Here is a 7,278-nt window from a genome sequence, read left to right as displayed (position 1 = left end):
GAAGAGCGGACTGCAGCTGACCCCTTGGCCAGGTCTGTGGTGGCGGAAAGGAGTCAAGGGACTAGGAATAATCCCGGTTAAAGGCCAGGGGATTGAAGAGCAAGAGTCTGGCACATGGCGGGGTGTAGTTTGGTGACTTCGCCAACTGGCCACAGCGTCCAGGTGTGGACTTGGTCCTCTATCTGTCACCCGGCAAGAGTATGATTCCTTGTGGTCAAGGTGCCAGAGAAAATGAAGCCGGGGTGTGGCAGGGGTGTTGGGCTGATGGGAGCTTCCAAGGTGTGGACCAGGCTACCTGCTTCTCTGCTGGAGCTGTAGGAGGACTATGTTGTTGTTGTTGTTGTTGTTGTTAACATCTCTGGTTGCTGGAGAGCATCGTGACCAGGTGTCGCTGAATGTGTGTGCCAGGCCATTGAACGCTGTTAATGGGGAGAGAAAGAGAGAAGGAGAAGAGTTTCTGTGGGTCAAGTGGTACCTCCTTTACTTGATACCATGACCAGGTGGATAGGGAGGGTGGGAAAGTGTGGAGGTACCATGCCAACTGGGGAATATGTGCCAAGCACTGGCCACATTTTGTAAGTGTGTCATTGGATGCTATGGTCATATTGTCTGACGGGCTATGTGTTCTGGCGGTATTACATCCTCCTTGGAGCTATTGTATGCCCAGGTGATTATCGTCCTGACTTGGTGAGCACTGGGTAGTTTGTGAGAAACGGGTATGTGGGAAGGGGCTTTCCCCTTCCTTGTCACCTCCCCAGTCTTAGAGAGTCACCCTCCTGCATTGTCCTTTTCAAAGGAAACTCTTTTACTAGATCATGGGGAAGGGGTGTGAAGATGGGCTAGGTTTGTCCAAAGAGGAGGATGAATGAAAAATGGGTGGATAAGGGGAGTGTGCCACCTGTAGAGGGGCACTGCCTTGGGCATTTGAGGGAGGGGCAGTACTCTTGAGGTACAGATGGGGCCTTCCATGACCCAGAGGCCTGTACTACTTTGAGACGCTTGAGAAAAGGTCGCATCTCTGGGCAGGCTTGTACTCCCTGGCTTGGAGCAGGTACCTTGATATTGTACCACCTTGGCATTGTACCATGCTCGCTCCTGCTGAGATGGTCTCTCCAGGAATTCCTCCTCCCTCCGTCCCTCCTCCTCCCAACCAGCTGCTGTTAGGAGTGAGGTGTGATGGGGGTTTTATACTGTGAAGACAAAGAAGGACTCTTACCCCGTGAATAGCGTAAAGGGGGAGAGTAAAGGCGGAGAAAAGGGGGGGGGAGGTTATTCTAAAAAAGACAAATTGTAGGGAGCTGTTTGGAAACAGGATATGATGGAGAATGCCGGGGATTCCGGTAGACAGAAAGCAGTAGGGCGTTGAAAAGCAAAGCCTGGCAGAGGGCCTGGGAGTTTTGTGTCAGTGGGAAGAAGACCACACCTCCCCGAGTAGTCTAGCTGGCTCGGAGAAATGCCACCTATTGATCTCTGTGGTCATCTCTCTCTGCAAAGCCATGTTTTCCTTTTAATAACCCAAGCTCTGTCAGGCATCTCGGCTATGGTCCCCAGTAGCCTCGGCTGGAGGTCTGAAATGCATAAGTAATGCACTGGTTTGCAAAGGGATAGATTTTGTGTGTGTGTGTGTGTGTTCTGTTTTTTCCCTTGTGCAAGAGATACTGTAGTGCTGGCAATGGGAACGTCTTCCTAAGGGTCTCCGTGCCCTAGTTAGAGGAGCTGGAATGTAGGGAGCTGACATATCCAGGAGCATTTTGCAGGATGAAAGGAAGGTGGGCTTTGTTTACTGTGAAAATCCCTGTGGGTTTGAGGATATGAGAAGCAAGACCCTGTCCCTTCTCCGAGCTGTTTCATCCTTCCCTCCTGGGGACTCGCTTAAATACAGACAGACACAGGAGTGGAGATTAGGGTTTTCTTTTGTGGTGGAATTTGTAATTAATCATGTTCTTGGAGATCAAGCCACCGCAGTATTTAATATTGTCAATTCCCCATGCAGATTATCTAGGACAGAGAAGGTGTATTCCAAATTGGTCTTGATGGCGCAACTTGGAAAAGTTGGGCTCGTAGTCTGGGGAGTTGGTGTTAGGCTTCCAGAGCTGGAGGTGAAGGCGTTTTGAAGAGGCCAGTATTGCACGGAACGTTTTTTTTCCTAGATGGAGGCTATACCTGTGAAGTGGTCCTGAGAAGTCCATGGACAAGGGGACTGTACAGGATTATTTGCAGAAGGTGAAGACGGTTATGGAGTCAGACAGAACTGTATTCTTTTTTTAAAATTCCAGATTACTTAATCTGGTATCGACCTATCCCAGCAGCCTTTCACAAGCAGGACTTGGGGGGGAGGGGGGAATCAGTGCACCCTGACTATCAGTACAACATGATGCTTCGACTGTGTCAAGGCATTACTAATCTGTATTGCTCTACAGATGTGTGCATTTGTCTGAGCAGAAGTGGGAGAGTCCTCCAGAAGGGTTTGGTGGTACAGGCGGGAGAGAAGTGGTTGAGTCTCCCTTATGAGTAGGGTGTGTTGACTCTTGCAGCTGAGAGGGAGAGAAGTTGGGACACTGAAGCATGGATGAAATGTTGCTTCTGAATCCTGCACTTTGCATGCCAGTGACATGTCATGGTCCACATTGAGATGAGGGAGTCTGTTGTATGGAGAGTGCCACTGATTTTCATCTGAATAGATGGATAGAACAGAAGCCAGGGTGTGGTTTGTTTATGGCTCTGTGGCTGTATGTGTTTAGCTGGAAAGAACAGAAGCCAGGGTGTGGTTTGTTTACACCTTTGTAGGGTGTGGTTGGTTTATGGCTCTGTGGCTGTATGTGTTTACAAATGCATATGTGTGTATTTGGGCACATTGTTTTGTGTGCATTGTTGGTGTGTGGAACTGTGTGTGAGCCTGTGTGAATACCAGATTTTCTTTTTGGACAGGTCTGTTTATACACAGGTTCAAAAACGGTACTTGTGAAGTTCTGTATGTGAAGTTGAGCATATATTTTCCTTTGTCTGCACATTCATGTCTGTTTGCATTGGGGAAAGATCGGAGTATTTTTACCTCTGGATGTTGTGGACATATATATGTTTGTAGGCACATCTAAATGTAGATATTTATATTTACTGTACTTATTCCCATGTCCATGTGCTTCTCGTCAATGAAGATGCATGTGTGTTTATGTATGTCCATGCAGTCAAATTCCCGTCTTCAATGTACATATGAATGTGCGTGCCCTGATTCCCTTGTATTAAAATAAAACTAACTTGGGTGTGGAAGGAGAGTGTAGATGTGTCCATGTGGTGTTGAACGTGCTATCAAGTGGCAGCCAACTTATGGCGACCCTTTAAGGTTTTCAAGTCAAGAGATGGACAGAGGTGGTTTTCCATTTCCTGCCTCTGCATAGCAACCATGGACTTCCTTGGTGGTCTCCCATCCAAATACTGATTGGGGCTGACCCTGCTTAGCTTCACAGATCTTAGGAGAACAGGCTAGCCTGGGCCATCCAGGTCAAGGATGCTCACATGGATAGATTTATTTGCTTCTGTATTGGTACCGTCCCTTGGCATTGGGTGGTGTCCACATGTGTGTGCCCATGTGCTTGTACTTCCACATGGCCATGCATCAACTTGGATGTGCATTTGTTAAGCATATGTATTTCATGCCTGCCAGCAGTTGATCTGCCATGCCCTGGCTGGCATCTCTGTAGTGTAGCTTGAGCCAGGATTCACAAATGCTTAGTTCCCAGAACTTGAGTGATGTGATGTAATTATATTGGGCCAGCCCAAGGCATTTTAATGCCTGAAGCTGAGAGCCACCAAATGGTACCTCTCCTCTCTGTCACTAATTAATATGGAGCAAAATCCACCAGGAAGTTCTGTTGTGCCAGCTTCCTTGAGCTGAAGGAATTGTGCATGCGCTTCAGGAGAGATCACGTTCATTTTAGCAGGGCCTATGCAGGAGATTCCATGGTAGATTGGATCCCATAGATCACATCTGTCCGTTGCCTATTCTGCTCTGTCGCAGCCAGATCCTGGGTAGGTTTACTGAGCAGTAAGTATGAGGATGGACTGTAGCTCAGTGGAAGAGACTTTGTTTTGCATGCCAAAAGTCTCAAGTTGAATCCCCGGGAACTCCAGTTCAAAGAATCAGGTGGTAGGTGATGTGGAAGACCTCCATCTGAGACAGTGGAGAGCTGCTGCCAGCTTGAGCAGACAGTACTGACCTTGATAGACCAAGGCAGCTTCATGTGTTCACACACAGGATGGAAGCCCTCTTCTTTGGAGAGGGGGCGTGGCTCAGTGGTAGAACATTTGCTTGGGAAGTGGAAGGTCCCAGGTTCAGTCCCCGCCATCTCTAGTTAAAAGGGACCAGGTAGTCGGTGGGATGAAAGACCCTGGAGAGATGCTGCCGGACTGAGTAGACAATACTGACCCTGATAGTACAGTGCTCTGATATGGTATAAGCAGTGTTCCCTCTAAGCTGAGTTAATGTGAGCTAGCTCACAGTTTTTTAGCCTCCGGCTCACACACTTTTGTCTTAGCTCAGGGAGGATGGCTCCGGAGCAAACTAGTTTATGCAGCAGCCAAATCGCTCGCTCACAACTTTCATGCCAGTAGCTCCCAAAGTAGAATTTTTGCTCACAAGACTCCACGGCTTAGAGGGAGCACTGGGTATAAGGTATCGTCAGGTGTTCAAGCCCCACTGTGTTCAGCTGTGTTTACTCCTAATTAAGTGTGCACAGGCATTTAAACTGCCTTCTCTTGCCTCATGGGCTGGTTCACACCCGATAATACAAAATGTGAATGCCGGGAACAGATGTTTTGCAAGCACATATAGTGTACCGATATGCTTGTTAGGGAGCTGTGATTGAATACCACACTCTGTGGCAAATCTGGATTTGCCCTCGAGGAGTGTGTGAAATTGCAGGAGTCCCGATAGCTCAGAGTAGCCTGATCTCATCAGAGCTTGGAAGCTAAGCCAGGGTCATTTCTTGGAAGGGAGACCACCAAAGAAGACTGGGGGCACCGTGCGGAAGAAGGCAATGGCAAAACCGCCTCTGCTCCTGTCTTGCCTTGAAAACCCCATGAGGTGGAACTTCACGGGGCTGCCATGAGCCAGTGACTTGTCTTGACTTTTTAATGGGTGAAATTGCCCTCTCTGTTTAATAATGAGGAGAAATCAAAGAGGAAAAGGCCTGATGTGAACTCTGTAGGGTTGGCTGTGATTTGTTCAGGGAAAATAGCCAGAAATGAGAACAAGTTGCTGGCTTCATGGGTGGGGCAGGAGGAGGGGTGCATTCGGAACCGCCAATGGCAGGCCAGGCCAGACCTTTCTTCAGGGGGATTAAAACTTGCTTGTGGAAGTTGACGCTTCTGAACAAATACCTTCCTTGCTCCAAAGCTCAAAGCCATGGCCTGAAAATGCCGGGAACCTAGCCAAGTAGAATGGACTAGAAACTAGATTAATTACTTTCCCGTGTTGTTAAGGCAGTCTCTGGCTGATTTACAGTGCCATCCTAAACCAAGTTACACCTTTCTAAGTCCCCACTAAAGTTAGTGGCCTTGGATGGGCATAATTCTGCTTAGGATGGTACTGTTTAGGCTCTTTTGTTTATTATTTTATTTATTAATTAAATGCTTCCGTACCAGATGGACATTTGAAGCTGCCTTATACTAAATCAGACCTTTGGTCCATCAGAGTCAGTATTGTCTACTCAGACTGGCAGCAGCTCTCCAGGGTCTCAGGCAGAGGTCTTTCACATCACCTTCTGCCACATTCCTTAACTGGAGATGCCAGGGATCGAACCTTAGACCTTTTGCGTGCCAAGCAGATGCTTTACCACTGAGCCATGGCCGTTCCCCTCCCCATCTTTCTTAACACAGCATCTAAACAGTATTATTATTATTATTACTAGTAATATTAGCATTTGGTATATCTTAGTTAACCCTTCCCTGCCCACCTCCTGTGGCCAAACTCAGACCTGTTCTTTTCTCTCCCAAAATTCCTTACACTCAGGAATATGTACTTTTAGTAATGTTGTTTCCGAGTTACTAAGTTTGACAGCTGAAATTGACCCTGAGGAAACTCCCCAGATATCGTGAATATCACTACCTTCATACACAAACATATCTGTTGTTGGTTTGTAGCTGTCTGTTTTAGGATTGTGTTTTCAGTGTTCTCATTCAGGGTCTTTGCCACAAAAAGAGAGGTCCTCGCTGACCTTCTGAAGGTTCATGGTGATCCTTGGGGTGTCTTGACACACGGCTGGAGAAATGTTAAGGAATATCAAAGGCCCAGTGCTCTCTGGGTTTATTTATTTAAGTATTCTTTCCCTTCGATTTCTCACATGTTCTGTTTCTGGGACAGGCATGGGAGCCAGGATTTCCTTAGCTGATTCTAGGCTGCTGGAATCCTGTGAAGCAGGATTGTTTCCAGCTTTTAGAGAATACCTGAGAGAGTGGAGAGAGAGAGCTGGTGTTGCATTTTGTAAGATCCAACCAGTGGTCCATCTAGTCCAGCATCCTGTTTTACACAGCAGCCAATTGGATGCTCTGGTAGGCCAACAAAGAGGGCCTGGAGGCTGAGGCCTTCCCCTGATGCTGCCTCCAAGCACTGGTATTCCGAAGTTTTGCTGCCTCTGAATATGAAGGCTCCCTTTGGTGCCCATGACTAATAGCCATCAATGACCCTCACCTCCATGAATCTGTCTAACCCGCTTTCCAAGTCATGTACAGTCTTGGCAATCACTACATCCACTGGCAGCAAATTCCACAATTTTGTTACTGGTTGAATAACGAAGTAATTCCTTTTTGTCTATCCTAAACCTACTGCGCATTGGTATGGTTGCCAGGTCCGGGTTGGGAAATTCCTGAAGATTTAGGGGTGGAGTTTAGAAAAGGCAGGTTTTAGGGAAGGCAGGGGCCTTATCAGGGTATAATGCCGTAGAGTCCACCCTCTAAAGCAACCATTTTCTCCAGGGGACCTGGAGATCAGTTGTCATTCCAGGTACTCTCCATGTCCCACCTGGAGTTTGGCAACCCCACCCATTGGGTGTCCCTGAGTTCATGGTATAAGAGAGAGAGGAAAAAACTCTATCCACTTTCTCCACCCTATGCCTAATGTTATAAACCTCTGTCATGTCCCCCTTAATCGTCTCTTTTCTAAACTGAAAAGTCCCAGGCTTTTCAGCCTTTTTCCAGCTCTGTGATGTCCTTTCTGAGATATGATGACCAAAATATCTGTGCCGGTGCAATGCTTGAAAGACTGTACAAGTGGCAAGGGAAAGA

The 7,278-nt window shown here is 47.4% G+C and overlaps 1 protein-coding gene across 1 annotated transcript in view; it reads left to right on the top strand.

Moving 5' to 3' along the window:
* The window catches only part of MARCH9 (membrane associated ring-CH-type finger 9), a 47,135-nt gene that overhangs the window by 536 nt on the left and 39,321 nt on the right, over positions 1-7,278 (top strand). The gene's annotated exons all lie outside the window — the stretch shown is intronic.

This window comes from Gekko japonicus, unplaced genomic scaffold (assembly GCF_001447785.1).
Source record: "Gekko japonicus isolate JY-2015 unplaced genomic scaffold, Gekko_japonicus_V1.1 scaffold459, whole genome shotgun sequence".
Lineage (NCBI taxonomy): Eukaryota > Metazoa > Chordata > Lepidosauria > Squamata > Gekkonidae > Gekko > Gekko japonicus.
This window is presented reverse-complemented; position numbering and strand designations above follow the sequence as displayed.